The sequence below is a fragment of the Homarus americanus genome, unplaced genomic scaffold (genome assembly GCF_018991925.1).
Source record: "Homarus americanus isolate GMGI-L3 unplaced genomic scaffold, GMGI_Hamer_2.0 scaffold48406, whole genome shotgun sequence".
In the NCBI taxonomy this organism is placed as follows: Eukaryota; Metazoa; Arthropoda; class Malacostraca; order Decapoda; family Nephropidae; genus Homarus; species Homarus americanus.
In genome coordinates this window covers 4,287,337-4,311,507 of record NW_024753828.1, presented here as the reverse complement: position 1 = coordinate 4,311,507, position 24,171 = coordinate 4,287,337, and the positions used below count along the sequence as shown (strand labels likewise).

Genomic DNA, 24,171 nt, shown 5'->3' with positions numbered 1-24,171 from the left:
CGCTAACCTCGCCAAAATGTGTCGCTAACCTCGCCAAAATGTGTCGCTAACCTCGCCAAAATGTGTCGCTAACCTCGCCAAAAGTGCAGTACCAAGTAGGCAAACCATGTATTTATTTTTGTGATAGCACCTTTACCTGTAGCGATGATACACACCTGTAATTAATTGACTGTACAGAGGTAAGACTGACGGGCCTTACCTGTAGTGTAACCTGTGTAGTAGTGGGTGTGGGGTGCGGGGGTGGTGTGTGTGTGTGTGTGTGTGTGTGTGTGTGTGTGTGTGTGTGTGTGTGTGTGTGTGTGTGTGTGTGTGTGTGAACTACATATTAACAGTATAAGGAGACAGGTATATCCTACATATTAACAGTAGGTCGGGAGGCTGGAGAGGGTTACTTGGCGCTGGCCCAATTAGCTGGTGTGGGTGTGTGTTGGCACGGTGGTGGTGGTGGTGGTGGCACTCTCTCTCTCTCTTTTTCTCTCTCTCTCTCTCTCTCTCTCTCTCTCTCTCTCTCTCTCTCATCGCTAAAATGATCCACACTTCTCTCAGTCACGTTTAAACACATTGTTCAGAGTCTTCTTCCTCCTCTTCCTCCACCTTTCTTCCTCTTTACCTCTTCTTCCTCTTCAAATTTTCCTCATTTTCTCTTCTTCCTCCTCCTCCTCCTCCTCCTTTATCCACCTCCTTTTCTCTTCTTCCTCTTCCTTCTCCTCCTCCTCCTCCTCGTTATCTCCCTCTTCTTCATCTTCCTTTATCCCTCTTCCTTCATCCTCTCGTCCTCTTCTTCCTGTGATGCTGAGTTGTGGGGTAGACGATGGTAGATGAGTTGTGGGGTAGATGAGTTTAATGGAGTTGAATGATGGTAGATGAGTTGTGGGGTAGATGATGGTAGATGAGTTGTGGGGTATAGACGATGGTAGATGAGTTGTGGGGTGGAATGATGGTAGATGAGTTGTGGGGTAGACGATGGTAGATGAGTTGTGGGGTAGATGATGGTAGATGAGTTGTGGGGTAGACGATGGTAGATGAGTTGTGGGGTAGATGATGGTAGATGGTTGGGGTAGACGATGGTAGATGAGTTGTGGGGTAGATGATGGTAGATGAGGTTGTGGGGTAGATGATGTAGATGAGTTGTGGGGTAGATGATGGTAGATGAGTTGTGGGGTAGATGATGGTAGATGAGTTGTGGGGTAGATGATAGGATGAGTTGTGGGGGTAGATGATGGTAGATGAGTTGTGGGGTAGATGATGGTAGATGAGTTGTGGGGTAGATGATGGTAGATGAGTTGTGGGGTAGATGATGGTAGATGAGTGGAGATGATGGTAGATGAGTTGTAGATGATGGAGATGAGTTGTGGGGTAGACGATGGAGATGAGTTGTGGGGTAGATGATGGTAGATGAGTTGGGGGTAGATGATGGTAGATGAGTTGTGGGGAGATGATGGTAGATGAGTTGTGGGGTAGATGATGTAGATGAGTTGTGGGGTAGATGATGGTAGATGAGTTGTGGGGTAGACGATGTAGATGAGTTGTGGGGAGATGATGGTAGATGAGTTGTGGGGAGACGATGGTAGATGAGTTGTGGGGTAGATGATGGTAGATGAGTTGTGGGGTAGATGATGGTAGATGAGTTGTGGGGTAGATGATGGGATGAGTTGTGGGGTAGATGATGGTAGATGAGTTGTGGGGTAGACGATGGTAGATGAGTTGGGGTAGATGATGGTAGATGAGTTGTGGGGTAGATGATGGTAGATGAGTTGTGGGGTAGACGATGGTAGATGAGTTGTGGGGTAGATGATGGTAGATGAGTTGTGGGGTAGATGATGGTAGATGAGTTGTGGGTAGATGATGGTAGATGAGTTGTGGGGTAGATGATGGTAGATGAGTTGGGGGTAGATGATGGTAGATGAGTTGTGGGGTAGATGATGGTAGATGAGTTGGGTAGACGATGGTAGATGAGTTGTGGGGTAGATGATGGTAGATGAGTTAGGGGTAGATGATGGTAGATGAGTTGTGGGGTAGATGATGGTAGATGAGTTGTGGGGTAGATGATGGTAGATGAGTTGGGGGTAGATGAGTTGTGGGGTAGATGATGGTAGATGAGTTGTGGGGTAGATGAGTAGCAAATCATTATCTCAAACTGGGGATAAAAATAAATGGATTGAAAAAAATTATTTGCCTGCGTCATCATCACGGTTGGACAGGTGTGCATTTGTTGTGGCACGGTGGACCAGGTGGGTGGCATTTGTTGTGGCACTGTGGACCAGGTGGGTGGCATTTGTTGTGCACGTGGACCAGGTGGGTGGCATTTGTTGTGGCACTGTGGATCAGGTGGGTGGCATTTGTTGTGGCACGGTGGACCAGGTGGGTGGCATTTGTTGTGGCACTGTGGACCAGGTGGGTGGCATTTGTTGTGGCACGGTGACCAGGTGGGTGACATTTGTTGTGGCACGGTGGACCAGGTGGGTGGCATTTGTTGTGGTACTGTGGACCAGGTGGGTGGCATTTGTTGTGGCACTGTGGATCAGGTGGGTGGCATTTGTTGTGGCACGGTGGGTGGTGGCATTTGTTGGCACGGTGGACCAGGTGGGTGGCATTTGTTGTGGCACTGTGGACCAGGTGGGTGGCATTTGTTGTGGGCACTGTGGATCGGGTGGGTGGCATTTGTTGTGGCACGGTGGATCAGGTGGGTGACATTTGTTGTGGCACGGTGGATCAGGTGGGTGGCATTTGTTGTGGCACTGTGACCAGGTTGGTGGCATTTGTTGTGGCACTGTGGATCAGGGTGGGTGGCATTTGTTGTGGCACGGTGGATCAGGTGGGGACATTTGTTGTGGCACGGTGGATCAGGTGGGTGGCATTTGTTGTGGCACTGTGGACCAGGTGGGTGGCATTGTTGTGGCACTGTGGATCAGGTGGGTGACATTTGTTGTGGCACGGTGGATCAGGTGGGTGCATTTGTTGTGGCACTGGGTGGACCAGGTGGGTGGCATTTGTTGTGGCACGGTGACCAGGTGGGTGGCATTTGTTGTGGCACTGTGGATCAGGTGGGTGGCATTTGTTGTGGCACTGTGGATCAGGTGGGTGGCATTTGTTGTGGCACGGTGGATCAGGTGGGTGACATTTGTTGTGGCACGGTGGATCAGGTGGGTGGCATTTGTTGTGTGGCACGGTGGACCAGGGTGGATTTGTGAGTGGGTGGCATTTGTTGTGTATGTGGATCAGGTGGGTGGCATTTGTTGTACTGTGGATCAGGTGGGTGGCATTTGTTGTGGCACTGTGGACAGGTGGGTGGATTTGTTGTGGCACTGTGGATCAGTGGTGGCATTTGTTGTGGCACTGTGGATCAGGTGGGTGGCATTTGTTGTGGCACTGTGGACCAGGTGGGTGGCATTTGTTGTGGCACTGTGGACCAGGTGGGTGGCATTGTTGTGGCTGTGGATCAGGTGGGTGGCATTTGTTTGATGGATCAGGTGGGTGGCATTGTTGTGGCGTGGACAGGTGGGTGGCATTGTTGTGGCACTGTGGATCAGGTGGGCATTTGTTGTGGCACGGTGGACCAGTGGGTGGCATTTGTTGCGTGGAGGTGGTGTTGTTGTGGCACTGTGGATCAGGTGGGTGGCATTTGTTGTGGATGGAGACCAGGTGGGTGCATTTGTTGTGGCACGGTGGACCAGTGGGTGGCACATGCAGTAATATGATCGTCAATGGCACTATCATCGTTGAGACGTACAGTGTGTGTGTGTGTGACGTACCGTGGTGTAGACTTCCTCAGCTGACGGATGTTTACACTTGTATAACTCTCTCTCTCTCACTCTCTCTCTCTCTCTCTCTCTCTCACATCGCTTAAGTGTATTCATAATTATTATATCACCTTGTGGTAGTGGAGGTGTGGGGGTGAAGGGTGGGTGGTGGAGGGTGTGGTGGAAGGGTTGGGGTGGGTGTGGTAGGGTGGGGTATGGTAGGGGTGAGGATGTGGTGGGTTTTTTTTCGGTGATTAGCCCACCCAGACTGGGTCACTTACCCCTCAAGGGCCTAGGGCAAAATGTAATACTGTAATCATAATAATCATAATAATAATAATAACAACAACAATAATAATAGTAATAATAACAATAGTAATAAAGAACCATAAAGAAATACAAAATGAAAAAAATCAAAAGTGAGAAACAATATATGTATGTTATGTTGTCAATGGTAAGAGAAACAACTGAGACCCTGCAATTGTGTGTAAATGAGGCAGAAAGTCAGATCAGCAACCTGGGACTTGGTCACATATGGCAGCAGGGTCTACTATAGACAACATATTATTAAGCAATATCTTCCCAGGCAGTAGTACCTCCTGTTTGGTAGAGGGTGTGGTGGGTGGGGTGTGGTAGGGTGGAGGGTGTGGTGGGGTGAGGGTGTGGGGTTGGGTGGGTGGGGTGGGGATGGGGGTGTGGTGGGGTGAGGGTGTGGGGTGGGTTGGTGGGGTGGGTGTGGTGTGGTGGGGTGGGGTGGTGGGGTAGGGGGTGGGGTGTGGGGTGGGGTGGGGTGGAAGGTGGGTGGGGTGTGGTGGGGTGAAGAGGGTGTGGGTGGGGGTGTGGTAGGGGGGGTGTGGTGGGGGGTGGGGGGTGTGGTGGGTGGGGATGTGGTGGGGTGGGTGGTGGGGTGGGGGTGTGGTGGGGTGGGGTGTGGGTGGGGTGTGGGGTGGTGTGGGGTGGGGTGTGGTGGGTGGGGTGGAGGTGTGGTGAGAGGGATGTGGTGGGGTGGGGGTGTGGGGTGTGGGGTGGAGGGTGTGGTGGGGTAGGGGTGTGGTGGTGGTGTGGTAGGGTGTGGTAGGGTGGGGTGTGGTAGGGTGAAAGGGTGTTGGTGGGGTGGAGGGTGTGGTGGGGGATGTGGGTGGAGGTGTGGTGGGGTGGGAGGTGTGGTGGGGTGAAGGTGTGGGGATGTGGTAGGGTGGGGTAGGGGTGGAGGTGTGGTTGGGTGGGGGTGTGGTGGGGTGGGGTGTGGTAGGGTGGAGGGTTTCTGGCTGGTCAGTAAAGTGTAAACAATTCTCGCTACCTCCCTGTGGTGTCTGTTATCCCACACCATACCTCCCACATACCTCCCACACCACCACCTCCCCTGCCTCCTCCCTACCTCCCCCACCTCCCACACCATACTTCCTATCACCATACCTCCACCACCCATACCTCCACCCATACCTCCCTTCCCCTCCACACCCTCCCCACCATACCTCCCCATACCTCTCCTGCCTTCCCCTATACCTCACACCCTCTCCCTCCCTATACCTCCCACTCTCCATACCTCCACCATACCTCCCACATCCCACCATACCTCCCTACCTCCCCACCATACCTCCCCACCATACTCCCACACCATACCTCCCCACCCATACCATACCTCCCTCCCACCCTATCCTCCCACACCCCCACCTCCCCACCATACCTCCCCCTCCTTTCCCTCCCCACCTCTCCCACCATACCTCCCACCCTCCCTCCCACACCATACCTCCCACTACCTCCCACTCCTCTCCCTTCCCACCACTTACCTCCCTGCCCTCCCACCACCTCCACCTCCATGCTCAGCCCCTCACCCTCCAAGTGCCATATACGGGTCGTAAGTGCCTGACTGAGGGCATCATTCACAGTGCCACTTACCACCTACCTACCTTAGTCATGGTGGTGGTGCTGGTAGTAGTGGTTGTAGTGGTGGTAATAGTGGTTGTGGTTGTAGTAGTAGTGGTGGTGGTAGTGGTGGTGGTGGTGGGAGAAGGTACCACTAGGGATGTGAAGGAAGAGCACACACACCAGGGATGTATGTGTGTGTCAGGGAGCTGTCATCGTGGTGGTGTGCAGGGCTGATGTTAACCGTGTCAGGTCATCCTGTGGGGTACACGTGGTGGTGTGTGTGTGTGTGTGTGTGTGTGTGTGTGTGTGTGTGTGTGTGTGTGTGTCTAAACCTGTTAACAGGTCACGCCTCTGGAGGTAACATGAGGATGGACACGACCTCTTTCACATCATTAGACCCAAAGGACACCACACACACACACACACACACACACACACACACACACACACACACGCATCTGGAGTGGACTCAAGCAAGAAGAGTCAACAATGATATTAGTGGCGTGCAAGATAGTGTGTGTGTGTGTGTGTGTGTGTGTGTGTGTGTGTGTGTCCCTTACCCATTCAGTGTCCTCTTCTCGCCTTCTCACGTTACCTTTACTTACCTCACTTTACCTCTACTAGCGTTGTTCCTCACCGGTCATGTTGCTGTGTGTGTGTGTGTGTGTGTGTGTGTGTGTGTGTGTTCACTAGTGGACTACACTACACGGAGACGTTCATCACATGTGTAAACGTGTCAGAAAACACTGAACATTTTCCATAATTCTGTAGTGTTACCCCCTGACTGGTAGTAGGGTCTGACTGGTAGTGGGGGAGGCAGTTTACCCCTGATGTGGTGGGGGAGGCAGTGTTACCCCTGACTGGTAGTGGGGGAGGCAGTGTTACCCCTGACTGGTAGTGGGGAGAGGCAGTGTTACCCTGACTGGTAGTGGGGAGGCAGTGTTACCCTGGACTGGTAGTGGGGAGAGGCAGTGTTACCCCTGACTGGTAGTGGGGTGAGGCAGTGTTACCCCTGACTGGTAGTGGGGAGGCAGTGTTACCTCCCACTGGAGTGGGGTGAGGCAGTGTTACCCCCTGACTGGTAGTGGGGGGAAGGTGGGCGTCCTGACTGGTAGTGGGGAGGCAGTCCCCCTGACTGGTAGGGGAGGCAGTGTTACCCCCTGACTGGTAGTGGGGAGAGGCAGTGTTCCCTGACTGGTGGGGGAGGCAGGTACCCCTGACTGGTAGTGGGGAGAGGCAGGTACCCCTGACTGGTAGTGGGGGAGGCAGTGTTCCCTGGGAGGCAGGTTACCCTGACTGGTAGTGGGGAGGCAGGTTACCCCTGACTGGAGTGGGGAGAGGCAGTGTTACCCCTGACTGTAGTGGGGGAGGTGTTACCCCTGACTGGTAGTGGGGGAGGCAGTGTTACCCCCTGACTGGTAGTGGGGGGTAGTGTGTGGTCGAGACTCACCACATCACATCTACGGTTACAGCCTCCACCTCCTCCTCCTCCTCCTCCTCCTCCTCCTCCGTGTTAATGTGATGGTCCAGGTTCCTGTGTGTCCAACTTTTATCTCACTTATATTCAATATTTTAGTCTAGTTTGGTGTGTTTGTTGGTTTGGTAAAGTTGGTGTGTGTAATGTTTGTGTGTTAGTGTGTTGCTCAATTAGGTTAGGTTAGGTTGGGTTGGGGTTGGGTTGGGTTGGGTTGGGTTGGGTTGGGTTAGGTTGGGTTGGGTTGGGGTTGGCTAGGTTGGGATAGACTAGACCAGACTTGGTTGGGTTGGGTCAGGTCTGCTCATAGCCAAATCACTTATGTATTTTGTGAGTCAACTGAACTGCCTCGCCACTCTCCTCCACACACGTCGCTTGGCACCTCCCACCTCTGTATCTGTACGTTCCTGGTGACAACTTTCGGATTCTTACTACTCATGCACCTCTCTGTACCTGTAACCTTACCGATGGCTTACTAGAAACTCTGTAAACATACTGTACTTGTCGTGTTAAACCTTGACCACCTCTTTTGCTGGATAAAACACAACAAACTTTTATAGAAGAGTGCCTTAGACTTCTTAAAGGAAATAGTCGATGAAGGAAACATTTGAAATCTCAGGAAATCGTTTGTGTGTGATCTAAGGGGAAATCACAGTGTAAGTAAACAAAGAACTTACTTGTTAGTTAAGACAAGGAGTACCACAAGGTCATGTTCTCTCCCCAACATTGTGTAATAAATATTCAGAATTTTTAAAGTGAAATTGTAAGTATTGATGAAGGAGAAGTAATGTGACCTCCCCACACCTGCCACCCACCCCTCACACCTGCCACCCACCCCTCACACCTGCCACCCACCCCCCACACTCACGGTTCATTAACCACCACAGTTGCTTCGGTCACACCATCAGAGTAGAGGAGAGGAAATAGAGAGAGAGAGAGAGAGAGAGAGAGAGAGAGAGAGAGAGAGAGAGAGAGAGAGACGTCATACCTGATGATAGATAAACCACAAAGCTGCTCTCCCTTATCTCCCTTATACCTGAACCCACCCACCCACCCAGGCTACCACCCACCACCCAGGCTGCCACCCACCACCCAGGCTACCCTCTTTAACCCTCTGGCAAGTGGTGACTAATAATGTCAAGCGAATTACTGTTCACTGACCAGCCAGCCAGTGTGTCACCCAACCTGCAGTGTCACCCAACCTGCAGTGTCACCCAACCTGCAGTGTCACCCAACCTGCAGTGTCACCCAGCATGCCAGTGTGAGTCAGTAAATAGTATGTTTGTGACCCATGTATTAAGTTTGGCTTACTAAACACAACCATGACATCAGTGGAGGCAGGTGAGAAGGCAGGTGGAAGGGTAGGGAGAGGAGGGGGGTAGTAAGAGTGAGGAGGTAAGTGAGGGTAATGTCAGTGTAATCTGTGAGTGTTTGATGACCGCAGAGGCGTCACTGGTGGCTCACCCTCCTTCACCACCATCATCCACCTCACTCACCTGCAACCATCATCCACTCTCACCACTGCACCATCATCCACCTCACCACCACTGCACCATCATCCACCACCACTGCACCATCATCCACCTCACCACTGCACCATCATCCACCTCACCCTGCACCATCATCCACTCTCACTCACTGCACCATCATCCACTCTCACTCACTGCACCATCATCCACTCTCACTCACTGCACCATCATCCACTCACTCACTGCACCATCATCCACTCTCACTCACTGCACCATCATCCACTCTCACTCACTGCACCATCATCCACTCTCACTCACTGCACCATCATCCACTCTCACTCACCCCTTGTTACTTTCTCCTCAAAGGGTTGATTGTTACTTTCACCATCCCGGGACGGTGATAGTGAGGGTGGTAGTGTAGGACAGTGGTGTAAGACATTATCTCTTGTCTTCTCGTCTACACTATCACAAACACTTTAAAAGAATAATATGTTTTTTTTTATTAATATTTCATAATTTAAGTCGTTAAGTGTGTCATTGAAGTTTGAATGTAATGCTAAAGAATGTGGTAATGTAAGGACTTGATATACTCGGGCGATCCTTAACTAAATATTTTGAGTGTAAAGTGTGTTTTGGGTTGAGAGGGCGAGTCGAGATGGCGCCACGGTGAAGTGAGACGTGGCAACACTGCACTCTGTCAGCTGATTGTTGTTGCAGACAGAGAGGGAGGGAGGGAGGGAGGTGGGGGGTTGGTTGCCGCATGTCTCAGGGATTATAACCACGTCGAGGTATTTACAATGTTTTCTTAACGTATCTCTGGCTGGAGGGCGAGTTTTGACCAGAAGACATGTTAGATAGCTTGAGGGTTGAGGGTGACAGCCTGCACCACCACCACCACCAACACTTAATTATATTGAAAATGTCACTTTCATTTTTCAAGTGTGTATATTACCTGAGTGACGTAACAGATAACACACACACACACACACCTGCCCGCCGTGTGTGTGGACCTACGCTCACACCCACACTGATTACACCTACACACATTCCTGTACCTACATTTACACCTACACACACCTACAGTACACCCGCACTTACAACCTACACTCATGCCTGCACCTATGTCTACACACACACACACACACATATGGCTACTTTTATCTTAGAATTACTCTGCCAGGTGTCCCAGTCATAGATATTCAGGTTACCAGACAGACAGCTAACCAGTCACCAGAGATACAACCAGCCAGTGTCCGTGTGGTTGACAGATGGTCTGGTGGGACTGTACAGTGTAGGTTACCCGATATTGATACCATAAACCTCCTGGAAACTGGAAGGAATTGGCAGTTAGTTGTTATGTTACTGTGTGTGTGTTATCCAGCGTGAGAGGGAGCATCATTGTACAGTAAATGTTGCAGGTGTCACTGTGCCAAGGATAAGTTTTGTTCTGCCAAATTGTGTATAAAGGCAGCGACGTTCATTTAATGCCAAGTGTGTCAAGTGGGTGTAGCACTAAATATAGTTATATTTAGTGCAGGTTCAGTGTGTTAACACAACACTAGGTAAGGTTGTGAGGGTCTCGTCTCATCATTGCCTAGTTTGGGAAGTAAATGTTTAATTAACAAATAGTTAGTATACTTTTAACTCAGTGTTTGTAGAATTATATTTTTTTCCAATTTAATAATATAAAAACCAGATTATATAAATATTGATGTCATTTAGCGCGCGCGCGCGCGCGTGTGTGTGTGTGTGTGTGTGTGTGATAATAATAATAATAATAATAATAATAATAATAATAATAATAATAATAATAATAATAATAGTAATAATAATAATTAACGGTTTATTAAGATAACAGGGCAGCCCGAAGGCTGAAAATATACAATAAACAGAGATGATAAGTTACATATGGTGAAATCGGGGAGTGGGTCACTTGACTGACAAAAGCCTTCAATACAAAAACATAGAGTCAACATATAGATTAACTATAGATCTGGTACTGTGGGAGCTGGTCTTGTAAACATTCTCGTAACCTCACTGGATGGCCGCTGTGTGTGTGCCCCCCACTCCTCCTACCTGCTGGATATTCCTCAACCGTTACTCTGTTCCTTGTCAGCTCTAAGTACCACCACCGCCGTCTCACCTACCCCTACCTAACACCTCTCAACTCGTCTTCATTTGATCACTTATGAGGAAAATTGCTGTAACTTTCTATAAAAATAAATAAGCTCCCCTGAACCTGATCCCTCCCTCCCCTATACCAAGTGGGGGGCGGAGCAAGTCATCACAGGAAGGAAGTCGGCCTCACACTACGACACAAAGGAGGGATGTAGAGTGAGTTGCCTAGACTTAAGAAAGAGACGCGCCTGTATGGTAGCTAAGTGGTGGAGGGAAACAAACTGGAATTGGCAGGGATAAGATAGGAGAGGTGAGGTGAAGCTAGGTGAGGTGAGGTAAGAGTGAAGACAGTAAGAGTTCAGTTACTTCAGTACGTCCTACACTCTGACCAGGGGGAGGGGAACCAGGAAGAAGTGTGACAATAATCCTGAATAAGAAAGATGAAAAAAGTGCTTAAGTCACATGAAAATAAAGGTGAAGGAATAAGTTAAAGGACGAATACATAAACACGAGGAGGCGTTCTATGAAAAGTAAAGAACTGCGTAGGAGGCGTGACGTAGTGTAAGCTTGGGTAGGAGAGGACACGGTTTAGAAGACGGTGATGATAGATGATTGGTAGAACTACAGTATGTGGAGCGAATGGATTAAACTGTATTACCATTAACCAACATCGACAAAGCATCGTGGGTGTTACTAGGTGCGTGGAGGAACCTAATCCAACCAAAACCTTAACATTTTACCACCATTACATAAAAGGTGACTAGATATGAGAGCCTTGTAACTTAAAGCATTATATCTGTCATAAGGCTGCTGGGTCACTTACGTTCTCTACCTCGGAAAGATTGTGAGGCGAGGTAAAGCATTATGGTGACCGTGGACCAGTGAATAGACTATTAGTGTGTGTTGGTGTTTCTAAGGTGGAGGCTACATTGAGTCATGATTTACTGTAGAGCCGAGTGAGGTAGTGAGGGATGCTTACTCTTATCACCGGTGTTTAGTATTTGTCTCGAAAACATGTGACATCGGGTTGGTCTGTTGTGAGGGTTGTGGAGGTTTGTATACAACTGAATTTTTGCTGACATTAATGTTTATACTGTCGCATGTGAGGTTGGTAGTTGTGGTGGTGATGAGGACACACACACACACACACACACACACACACTCTATATGGACCAAGGTTAGCCATTGAGTGTTATTGTACGTAGATTTCTCATAAGTCTTTGGACAAATTACACATAGACGGCAAACGTAAACAACTGCACACCTGGCATCACAGTCAGAGTACCAAGATGCATTAAACATTTACTCGACGTGTGAACAGTATCAAAGGACTATGTGGAAAGAATCAGATGGGGAAGAGGTTATCATTTATGCGGGGGTAAAATAACTCAAAAAAAATAATAACTCTGAAAATAATACTTTCCTGATAACTGTTGATAAGGAAATGATGTTAGTGATAGACGGATCAGTGAAGAGAGAGCCAACCAAACACTACACTATTCTCTGTCCCCAACTATAGGCTGCCACACGTTATGAAGACTGTGTTGTGGCATATTATCAATGTGTCTTGTGTGGGGGTATAGTGTTCAGTGATAGATGGATTATATTTAAAGGGAGGAGGAGCGTATGTGATGGCGTGAGGTCATGACTTACTAACATGGAACTAGTGGTCAAGGATGGGCCCAAGTTTGATAACGAAGGTAAGAATATTTAATGATGTGGTGGTGGTGGTGCCTTGTATGGAACGTCGACTTGGCCGCTGACTGTCACTGAAGAAAAAAAAACTGGTTGCCTTTAAAATCAGGTTATTAAAGGGATAAACTAGTTTGTGGGACATTTTTACGAGAGACTAGACTAATATAACATCGCCGCCAGTTAATGTGATTAAGAAAAATGGTTAATTAAAATGTGAAAGTGAAATTTGTGTGAACATTTGTTGATGATGGGAGACAAGGGAAGACCCAGAAGAGCCCCCAGGGAACACCAGCAACACACACACATTGGTACTACCAGTTTGTTCCTTCACGACACAATCCTTTGGTCCGTAAAACACAGGTAAACACACTGGAAACATTTTACCTTTAATGTTTAATAGAGATAATACAGACCCCACGATCAGGGGAGGAGGAAGGCTAGAGTTAACACGGGTGGCTGGCCTCTGTTACTGTGTTGCCTCTTTGATAATTTGTTACCGTAAGTACAGCTACCAAGCAGGGAGGTACTACCGCCTGGGAAGATGTTGGAAGCATAATGTGTTATCTAATGGTAGACCCTGCTGCCATATGTGACCAAGTCCCAGGTTGCTCATCTGACTTTCTGCCTCATTTACACACAATTACAGGGTCTCAATTGTTTCTCTTACTATTGACAACACAACATACATATATTGTTTCTCACTATTGAGGGTTTTTTTATTTGTATTTATTTATGGCTCTATTATTATTATTATTTTTATTATTATTATTATTATTATTATTATTATTATTATTATTATTATTATTATTATTTTCTTATTATTATTATATTTTCGCCCTCAAGGTCCTGATGTGGGTTATAAAATGACCTTACCTACCTTACCAACCTTCCTATGTACTTGTCTACCAGCTTACCAGACTACCGGCTCGCCCGCCAGCCTGCCCGGTGTAGTCGATGGATGGGTGGGTGGGTGTATATGTGGGTGTAACCGTGGACTAGGTGTGGGTGGGAGATGGAGTGGGTATAAACAGTTTACGTGAGGAAGTTCTTATGTTTATCCTACTGACGTCTTCCTCCCTCTGTACTGGTGGGTGTTAGTGCTACTGTTCCACCCCCTTCCTCTACCTCTCCTATCGTTAGTGCCACTGTTCCACCCCCTTCTACCTCTCCTGTCGTTAGTGCCACTGTTCCACCCCCTTCCTCTACCTCTCCTGTCGTTAGTGCCACTGTTCCACCCCCTTCCTCTACCTTTCCTGTCGTTAGTGCCACTGTTCCACCCCCCTTCTACCTCTCCTGTCATTAGTGCCACTGTTCCCCCCTTCCTCCCTCTGTACTGGTGGGTGTTAGTGCCACTGTTCCACCTTCCTCTACCTCTCCTGTCGTTAGTGCCTGTTCCACCCCTTCTACCTCTCCTGTCATTAGTGCCACTGTTCCACCCCTTCTCCTCTGTACTGGTGGGTGTTAGTGCCACTGTTCCACCCCCTTTCCTCCCTCTGTACTGGTGGTGTTAGTGCCACTGTTCCACCCCCTTCCTCTACCTCTCCTGTCATTAGTGCCACTGTTCACCTTCCTCCTTCTGTGTACTGGTGGGTGTTAGTGCCACTGTTCCACCCCTTCCTCTACCTCTCCTGTCTTAGTGCCACTGTTCCACCCCCTTCCTCTACCTCTCCTGTCGTTAGTGCCACTGTTCACTCCCTTCCTCTACCTCTCCTGTCGTTAGTGCCACTGTTCCACCCCTTCTCTACCTCTCCTGTCGTTAGTGCCACTGTTCCACCCCCTTCTTCTACCTCTCCTGTCGTTAGTGCCACTGTTCCACCCTTCCTCTACCTCCTGTCGTTAGTGCCACTGTTCCACCCCCCTACCTCTCCTGTTATCTGCCCCTACCTCTCCTGTCGTTAGTACTGTTCCACCTTCCTCTACCTCTCCTGTCGTTAGTGCCACTGTTCCACCCTTCCTCTACCTCTCCTGTCGTTAGTGCCACTGTTCCCCCCCTTCCTCTACCTCTCTGTCGTTAGTGCCACTGTTCCACCCCCTTCCTCTACCTCTCCTGTCGTTAGTGCCACTGTTCCACCTTCCTTCTACCTCTCCTGTCGTTAGTGCCACTGTTCACCTTCTTCTACCTCTCCTGTCGTTAGTGCACTGTTCCCTTCCTCTACCTCTCCTGTCGTTAGTGCCCCTGTTCCACCCCTTCCTCTACCTCTCCTGTCGTTAGTGCCACTGTTTCCACCTTCCTCTACCTCTCCTGTCGTTAGTGCCACTGTTCCACCCCCTTCCTCTACCTCTCCTGTCGTTAGTGCCACTGTTCCACCTTCCTCTACCTCTCTTGTCGTTAGTGCCACTGTTCCACCCCCTTCCTCTACCTCTCTGTCGTTAGTGCCACTGTTCCCCCCTCTACCTCTCTGTCGTTAGTGCCACTGTTCCACCCCCTTCTTCCTCTCTGTCGTTAGTGCCACTGTTCCACCCCTTCCTCTACCTCTCTGTCGTTAGTGCCACTGTTCCCCCTTCCTACCTCTCCTGTCGTTAGTGCCACTGTTCCACCCCATTCTCTACCTCTCCTGTCGTTAGTGCCACTGTTCCACCCCTTCCTCTACCTCTCCTGTCGTTAGTCTGTTCCACCCCCTTCCTCTACCTCTCCTGTCGTTAGTGCCACTGTTCCACCCCTTCCTCTACCTCTCCTGTCGTTAGTGCCACTGTTCCACCCCCTTCCTCTACCTCTCTTGTCGTTAGTGCCACTGTTCCACCCCCTTCCTCTACCTCTCCTGTCGTTAGTGCCACTGTTCACTCCCTTCTCTACCTCCCTGTCGTTAGTGCTGTTCCACCTTCCTCTACCTCTCCTGTCGTTAGTGCCACTGTTCCCTTCCTCTACATCTCCTGTCGTTAGTGTGGTGTTCATACTGAGCCTCTACTTATAGTCAGTGTGATGACCTCAGTGATGGTGATAATCTCAAGACGTGTAAGGGACTCGAGGATGAGACACGTGTGTGTGTGTGTGTGTGTGTGTGTGTGTGTGTGTGTGTGTGTGTGTGTGTGTGTGTGTGTTTATCCAGGTGAGAGTCAAGTTTTCCCTATGGCTAGTCTAAGATATTCAAGACGGCTTCCCTCAGTTCAGTGCCATTATCAAGGACCCGCCATACCTCATTTACACCTACGTAGATTTGTTTATGATTTTTTTATAGGTTTTGTTTTACATTTTGTGACACTGAAACTTTATTGACATAACTTTATTTTGAAACATATGGAAAAAAAATGACTCACAGCCACATAGTGACACGTATGTGCTGGCAATGTATAAATCGTATTTTTATTTATACATTACATAAACATAACATATCAAGGATTAGTATTATAGTGTTATTAATTAATTTTAGAGCTTAAACATCTTCGGATAGTTCCTCATCATAACTACAGGAAACGGAGTCATTATCGGCTGCCTTTGTTCCGTCACTTAAACATAATATATGTCAACAGTGTGGGACCCGCTGTGTGACTTAACAAAATTCTTTACATGGCATTTTTACCGTTAGTTAAAGTGTTGACTTGATGAAGCTCTGTTCTTACCTGGTAGAGTATCAGGTATCGTGTGTCGTAAACCTGGTAAGAGAGAGTATCAGGTATCGTGTGTCGTAAACCTGGTAAGAGAGTATCAGGTATCGTGTGTCGTAAACCTGGTAAGAGAAGAGTATCAGGTATCGTGTGTCGTAAACCTGGTAAGAGAAGAGTATCAGGTATCGTGTGTCGTAAACCTGGTAAGAGAGAGTATCAGGTATCGTAAACCTGGTAAGAGTATCGGGTGTTGACTAGTGGTGGTATGTTGACATTGTAACAGTGATGCCATAGTGACGTGTTACATATCCTGGTGTAGAGGATAGAGTAACTCGCAGGAATGTCACAACGGATTAAGGATATACATGTAACATAATCTCACACCGGTCATAGTAAAGTAGAACCAGGGAGGAGAAGTGCGTGAGGACCTGGTTGTAACATGGCCATAACGAACGCTACGAGAACCAGGGAGGAGGAGTGTACGTGAAGACATGAACGATCGCCACGTGAACCAGGGAGAAGGAGTGTACGTGAAAACATGAACGAACGCTACGAGAATCAGGAGAGTGTACGTGAAGACATGAACGAACGCTAAAAGGAAAAAGGACGATAGTGACTCAGCGATGCGTCAATGATTCTAAAGTGACTCAGTGTTGCGTCAATCATTGTAAACTTTGAGCATTGTGATAAAGTTTACTGCCTCTGTGATAACATGATGAGGAAAGATAGTCGCTCTTCTTTGTAAACTAAGATGGTAAACTAGTCTTCCTCATGTGCCACGCCCTCTTGTTCCATGTGCCACGCCCTCTTGTTCCATATGCCACGCCCCTCTTGTTTCAGGTGCCACGCCTCTCTTGTTCCATATGCCACGCCCCTCTTGTTCCATGTGCCACGCCTCTCTGTTCCATATGCCACGCCCCTCTTGTTCCATGTGCCACGCCCCTCTTGTCCCATGTGTGTGTGAGAGAGAGAGAGAGAGAGAGAGAGAGAGAGAGAGAGAGAGACCCACCCACTTAGTCCCCCTCAACCCACCCCATTTGCTCACCATTTTACAGTCGATGCCTTGTTCTCGACCCACCACCACACCCTCTACCACCACCACCACACCCTCTACCACCACCTCCACACCCTCTACCACCACCACACCCTCTACCACCACCACCACCCCCTCTATCACCACCACCACACCTAACACTATAACATCACTCACTATACCGTTCAACCCCCACACTGGTGACTCTAAAAGACAGTGTTGTTAATGTATTCGTGTGAGTGTTGTGAGGTGTAGACACAACACTCACTACGCCTCCACAACTTGTATTACTAGAACCACAACCCACCCCCGCCCACACTACCAGCTGACGCCCTTACCTTTAGTGCCACGGACAGTAGTGGGCGTGCGTGGGTTCTGTAGAATGTCGGTGGTGTTGTCCTGTAGTAGCCAGCACACCTGTTCCCCTACACCACCTGTTAATTAATACCTTACCTGCCACCCACACCTGTTGATACCTTACCTGTCACCCACACCTGTTAATACCTTACTTGTCACCCACACCTGTTGATACTTACCTGTCACCCACTGTTGATATCCTCACCCACCGTTGATCCTTACCTGTCACCACCTGTTATACCTTACCTGTCACCCACCTGTTGATACCTTACCTGTCACCCACCTGTGATACACCCCCTGTTTCCTTCCCACAAACCTGTTGTCCTCTGTTGTCTACCACGTTTCCCCCCTGTTGATACTACCTGTCACCCGTTGATCTTCCGTCACCATTCACGTTTACCGTCACCCACTGTTATCCTTACCCCACACACCTGTTGTACACCTGTCACCCCACCTGTTAATACCTTACCCACCCACACCTGTTAATACCTTACCTGCCACCACACCTGTTAATTCCTGCCCCACCTGTTGACTTCCTGCCCCACCTGTTCCTACCTGTCACCCACACCTGTTAATACCTTACCTGCCACCCACACCTGTTGATACCTTCCCTGCCACCCACACCTGTTGATTCCTTACCTGTCACCCACACCTGTTAATACCTTACCTGCCACCCACACCTGTTGATACCTTCCCTGCCACCCACACCTGTTGATTCCTTACCTGTCACCCACACCTGTTAATACCTTACCTGCCATCCACACCTGTTCACCTCTACCATAAGCTGTTGATGTATACATGTACTAGCCTACCTGCACATCCCACCTACACATCCCACCTAGCACCTACACATCCCACCTGCACATTCCACCTACACATTCCACCCTGCATTATTCCTGACCTTGGACATTCCACCCACATCCCACCTGCCACATTCCTGGTTCAGCATATACACACATCCCATCACACACATTCACCCACACATCCCACCTCCACATCCCACCCCAGCACACATGCACATCTCCACCCACACATTCCACCCACACATCTCCACTCCACACATCCCACCTAGCACACACACACACACCCACACATCCCACCTACACACACAGCATCCCACCCACATCCCACACATACACATCTCCATCACATATTCACCTGGGTTATCCCACTCACACATCCCACTCTACACATTTCACCTGACATTATCCTTAATTCCACACATTCTAATGTTCACAATATCTCACTCTCACATATCTCATTTAGTACATACATTCATTTACATATTCTACTCTATTATGCTCTACTTCACATATCTTACTCTCACATATCTCACTTGTTATTATCTCACTTCCATATGGGTCTTCATTTACACATGCAATATCTCATTTAGCACATACACATCTCCAGCACATGCACATATCTGCTCACATATTCTACTTACACATCTCTACTTACACATTTTCTACTCTCTACACATTCTACTTTACATATCCTACCTACATGTTTCGCATTTGGCACATTCCACTTCATACATCCTACTTGAGCATATACATATATCTTCATACACATTCTACTTATACATTCCCTGTTTCACATATCTTCTTAATGCACACATCCCACCTAGCACATACACATCCCACCTACACATTCCACCTACACATTCCACATGTCCGCCTTCAGATAAGATTACTTCCTTGCTTATCAGGAAACGTGTGAATGACTGGTGTGAGGCCAACTGCAGGAAGGCTCTTTCTTCACACCATGCACTCAGTACTCACACCACGCACTCAGTACTCACACCACGCACTCAGTACTCACACCACGCACTCAGTACTCACACCACGCACTCAGTACTCACACCACGCACTCAGTACTCACACCACGCACTCAGTACTCACACCACGCACTTACGATTCATGATCATCGACTCGCCGTTAAAAAATAATTAATGTTAAAGATTTTTTGACTAAATTCATATTATTTATTTATTTTATTATTATTTTTCATATATTTTTTGTAATGTTATTTTTTTAATTATTTATTTGTTTATTTATTTATTTTTTTTTTTTTGCAGGTAAGAGGCAACGTGTGGTGCTGATGTTCCCTCCTGGTGAGACAGTAAGCATTGTTCCCTCCTGGTGAGACAGTCAGCATTGTTCCCTCCTACACCTTTCATTCTTACTTGATAAATGCTTTAAGTATTAACGTACAGTGGTTGAAGTTAGGCACAGGTTGAAGTTAGGCACAGGTTGAAGTTAGGCACTGGTTGAAGTTAGGCACTGGTTGAAGTTAGGCACTGGTTGAAGTTAGGCACTGGTTGAAGTTAGGTACTGGTTGAAGTTAGGTACTGGTTGAAGTTAGGCAATGGTTGAAGTTAGGCAATGGTTGAAGTTAGGTACTGGTTGAAGTTAGGTACTGGTTGAAGTTAGGCACAGGTTGAAGTTAGGCACTGGTTGAAGTTAGGCACAGGTTGAAGTTAGGCACTGGTTGAAGTTAGGCACTGGTTGAACTTAGGCACTGGTTGAAGTTAGGCACAGGTTGAAGTTAGGTACTGGTTGAAGTTTGGCACAAGTCTAAGTCAGGCACTTTTGTATGTATGTATATATAATAATAATAATAATAATAATAATAATAATAATAAATAATTAACGGTTTATTGAAAGAGCATGGCAGCCGGAAGGTTGAAAATATACAGTTACATAATTGGGGAATGGGTCTCTTGATTGACAAATAATATACAAGTAACATAAGTGATATAAATATGATATATGATAACTAGGTGGGGAGAAGGTCATACTACAGGGCATTTCAACATAGTGACAGTGCAAAAAGTAAGATTGACTGGGAGTGAATACACTGGTTGATTACACGTTATATATGTATGTATGTATGTATGTATGTATGTATGTCCAGTGTGACCAGAGAATGATACCTGTAATGTATATATGTGGAAAAACTGGTGACATGAATAGAGTCACTTCCTGAGTTAGTGGTATTGGGGTGTGATTATTACCAGGAACTGTCTGAGTTTTCCTCCTTCGTCAGGTAAGATCACTTTGTTTTCCTCCTTCGTCAGGTAAGATCACTTTGTATTCTTGTCTTTGTTGGACATAAATCGTGATAATTTTTGACTATTGGTGAAAGGTACATTATAAAGATGGAGTGTGTGTGCGTGCGTGCGTGCGTGCGAAATGGTTTTTGCATACGGGAGGGTGATCAGAGGTCATCCTACATATATACACTCAGTTTTTTGTTGTAGTGGTGTTAAGGGGTGGTGATGTTAAGGGGTGGTGATGTTAAGGGGTGGTGATGTTAAGGGGTGGTGGTGTTAAGGGGTGGTGATAAGTGATGGTGATGCTAAGGGGTGGGATGCTAAGGGGTGGTGATGTTAAGGGTGGTGATGTTAAGGGGTGGTGATAAGGTGGTGATAGTGATGATTGTAGTAGAAGTGGTGATAGTAGTAGGATTAGTGATAGTGGTGATTTTAATAAAGATGGTGCAGGTAGTTGTGGTGTTAGTAGTGGTAGTGGTGATAGTGGTCGTTGTGGTAGAAGACAGCAACACTAGTAGTAGAGCCAGTACAGTAATGGTGGTAGTGGTAGTAGGAGGCAGTAGAGGGCAGTGTAAGCCTCGGGGGACTGTCACCGCTATTTGCGTACACCACAGGTAGCTAATTAACACCTGGTAAATATACGCGTCTGTGGGAGTGGTGCTGGTAGGTCGTGGTGGTACAGGTAGGTCGTGGTGGTACAGGTAGGTCGTGGTGGTACAGGTAGGTCGTGGTGGTGCTGGAGTGGTGGTACAGGTAGGTCGGTGGTGCTGGTGGTCGGTGGTGCTGGTAGGTCGTGGTGGTACAGGTAGGTTAGTGGTGATGCAGGATAGGTCGTGGTGGTACAGGTAGGTTATGTAATACAGGATAGGTCGTGGTGATACAGGATAGGTCGGTGATACAGGATAGGTCGTGGTGATACAGGATGGTCGTGGTACAGGATAGGTCGTGATACAGGATGGGTCGTGGTGATACAGGATAGTCGTGGTGGTACAGGTGGGTCGTGGGGTACAGGATAGGTTGTGGTGGTACAGGTAGGTCGTGGTGGTACAGGTAGGTCGTGGTGGTCGTGGTAGCCAAAGGGACAGAGTGTGAATGTGGTCCAAACAACACACAGGAAATAATAGCTATGCCAGGTGCCAAGAGTACTCACTATCACACCTGAGTGGGGAGGAGAGGGAAGTGAGGGAATGAGAGGGAAGTGGAGGAGGGGAAGTAGAGGGAAGTGGGGAAGGAGAGGGAAGGTAGGGGTCAATGGATGTACTAACTCACTGTGACAATCATTACCTGAAGTTTACTGGAAGGGATGTGGAACGGGAGGGAAGGGGTGTGGAAGGGAAGGGAAGGGGTGGAAGGGAAGGAAGGGATGTAGAATCTCTCAAATAACATGTAGTATAAAGTTGATAAAGATGTGGAGCAATGTGGAGGAGGCTATGTGGTCAACAAGTGGTGCTTGACTCGAGGACTTCCTTTAAGTCATCTCCACCCACCTGACGCTGTGCAAGAACGCCAGACGTAGATGAGACTCGGGCTTTATTTTTCTACTCTCTCGCTCCCTCCTCCTTCCTGTTGCTTGCTTGCTCTTTAATGCTCTTGTTTAGGGATAGTCTTTAACGCTCTAACTTAGGGATAGTCTTTAACGCTCTTACTTAGGGATAGTCTTTAACGCTCTAACTTAGGGATAGTCTTTAACGCTCTTACTTAGGGATAGTCTTTAACGCTCTAACTTAGGGATAGTCTTTAACGCTCTAACTTAGGGATAGTCTTTAACGCTCTAACTTAGGGATAGTCTTAACGCCCTTACCATAAATAATTTGCCCTAAGGGTCTCTGATTCGCTCCTGGGGCTACAGATAATTCCAAACAACTCCCGTCAGCAGTAGCCTCATCTTCAGGTCTTGAACGGGGCTCTTCTTCTCTATGGACTTGTTCACTTGGTGCAGAAAAAAAAAGAAGCAGGAAAACTTGTTATTTCTCTGTTTTTAAGGCTTTTACCACACACACACTGGTCAGGGTTACGAAGATGCCCTGAACTTGTTGTATCCAAAAGTGTTGTGGTTTAGTTGGTTTAGGTTTGGTGTGGTTTAGGTTTGGTTTATTATTACAGATGTGAAGTAAACCTAAAACAAGTTATAAGTGCCTTTAATACTTAACTACAACCCCTATATGTGTGTAAAGTAGAAGTGCAGTAATACTTGTAAGGTAACCAGAGTGATGTTACGTATCTTAATCTTGTGTTGGTTGTTTCAGTTACGAGATAGATATTGTAGTTTGTGTTGTGAGAATAAGGAATAGTGAACATCTTGGTAGTGGTGGTATTGTAGGTGGTAGTGGTGGTGTTGTACTAGGTGGTCGTGGTGGTGTTTTAGGTGGTATTGATGGTGTTGTAGGTGGTGAAAGTAGTGGTAGTGTTGTAGGTGGTAGTGGTGGTATTGTACTAGGTGGTCGTGGTGGTGTTTTAGGTGGCATTGGTGGTGTTGTAGGTGGTGAAAGTAGTGGTGGTGTTGTAGGTGGTGAAAGTAGTGGTGGTGTTGTAGGTGGTAGTGGTGGTGTTGGAGGTGGTAGTGGCGACCTGTGGTGTAATGGTCAAGCATGCTTGCTTTGCAAGAGAGCGGACCCGGGTTTGATCCCCGGGCAGGGTGAAACTATGGGCAAGTTTCTTTACGCCATTTACCTCTGTCTACCCAGCAGTAATTGGGGACCTGGATGTTAATCAATTTGTAGCTCGTGTTTCGGGGTAATGGTTAGCCAATGCAGTTGGCGAGTTGTCCGGTCTTCTCGGACTACTCCTTGACACAAAAGGTTGAGGCACTAAGGATGTAAGGGGGTGAGGGCCAGGCACTAGGGATGTAAGGGGGTGAGGGCCAGGCACCAGGGGGTGAGGCACTAAGGATGTAAGGGGGTGAGGGCCAGGCACTAGGGATGTAAGGGGGTGAGGGCCAGGCACCAGGGGGTGAAGGCCAGGCACCAGGGGGTGTAAGGGGGTGAGGGCCAGGCACCAGGGGGTGTAAGGGGTGAGGGCCAGGCACTAGGGGGTGTAAGGGGTGAGGGCCAAGGCACCAGGGGGTGTAAGGGGGTGAGGGCCAGGGGATGAGCGTAATGGTTGAAAATAGCCAGGATGGCGGCCTCAGTCTTACCCTTGGCACAAGTTAACTTCAACACGGCCAGCCAGACATTTCCGGTTGGTGATGTCGGGGGATGGTGACTTAACAGTGGTGATCATTATGTTCACCACCTTGTCTTCTTTCCTCTCACTTAACCTATTAATAAACTCTCACTCCCCTAGTGTGTGTGAAGGTCGGGGGAGAGGGGCAATCCTCACACTGTCACAATTAAACTTTCCCAACATGCTGACACACACTCGGGGTTCACTACTGGGAAGTATGACGTCAGCCGCGTCATCCCTGTGATGACGTCACTTGTGTTTAGACAGTTACCAGTTGTTAGTTAATAAGAATATATTCAAGAGAGATATTATCGCTTGTTGTGGTGATCTTTACTGTAATATTGAGTAGTTGATGTTGTTATGTGTGTGGGTATGAATGGTTCTTATTATTGAGGAAAATATTAGAGAAGGATATTAAATACGTTGGTACCCAGCTGACCGCCCCTCATGGTAGAGTTGCCAGATAGATGGTGGTTGTAAAACGTTCTAATGTTTTATACACCAACACCATACCCTGAATAACACCATACCTGTCTGTCATACACCTGAAACTATTATCCCTGGGCAGAAAATATAAGTTGTAGATGTTAGTGTAGGTGTTAGAGATAATGAGAGGCAGTATAGCGGGCGTGGTATCTGGCCCCTACCTGTGTAAG

At 47.9% G+C, this 24,171-nt stretch overlaps 1 protein-coding gene across 5 annotated transcripts in view; it reads left to right on the top strand.

Annotated features, from left to right (window-relative positions):
• The window catches only part of LOC121855574 (talin-2-like), a 178,305-nt gene that overhangs the window by 40,744 nt on the left and 113,390 nt on the right, over nt 1–24,171 (top strand). The gene's annotated exons all lie outside the window — the stretch shown is intronic.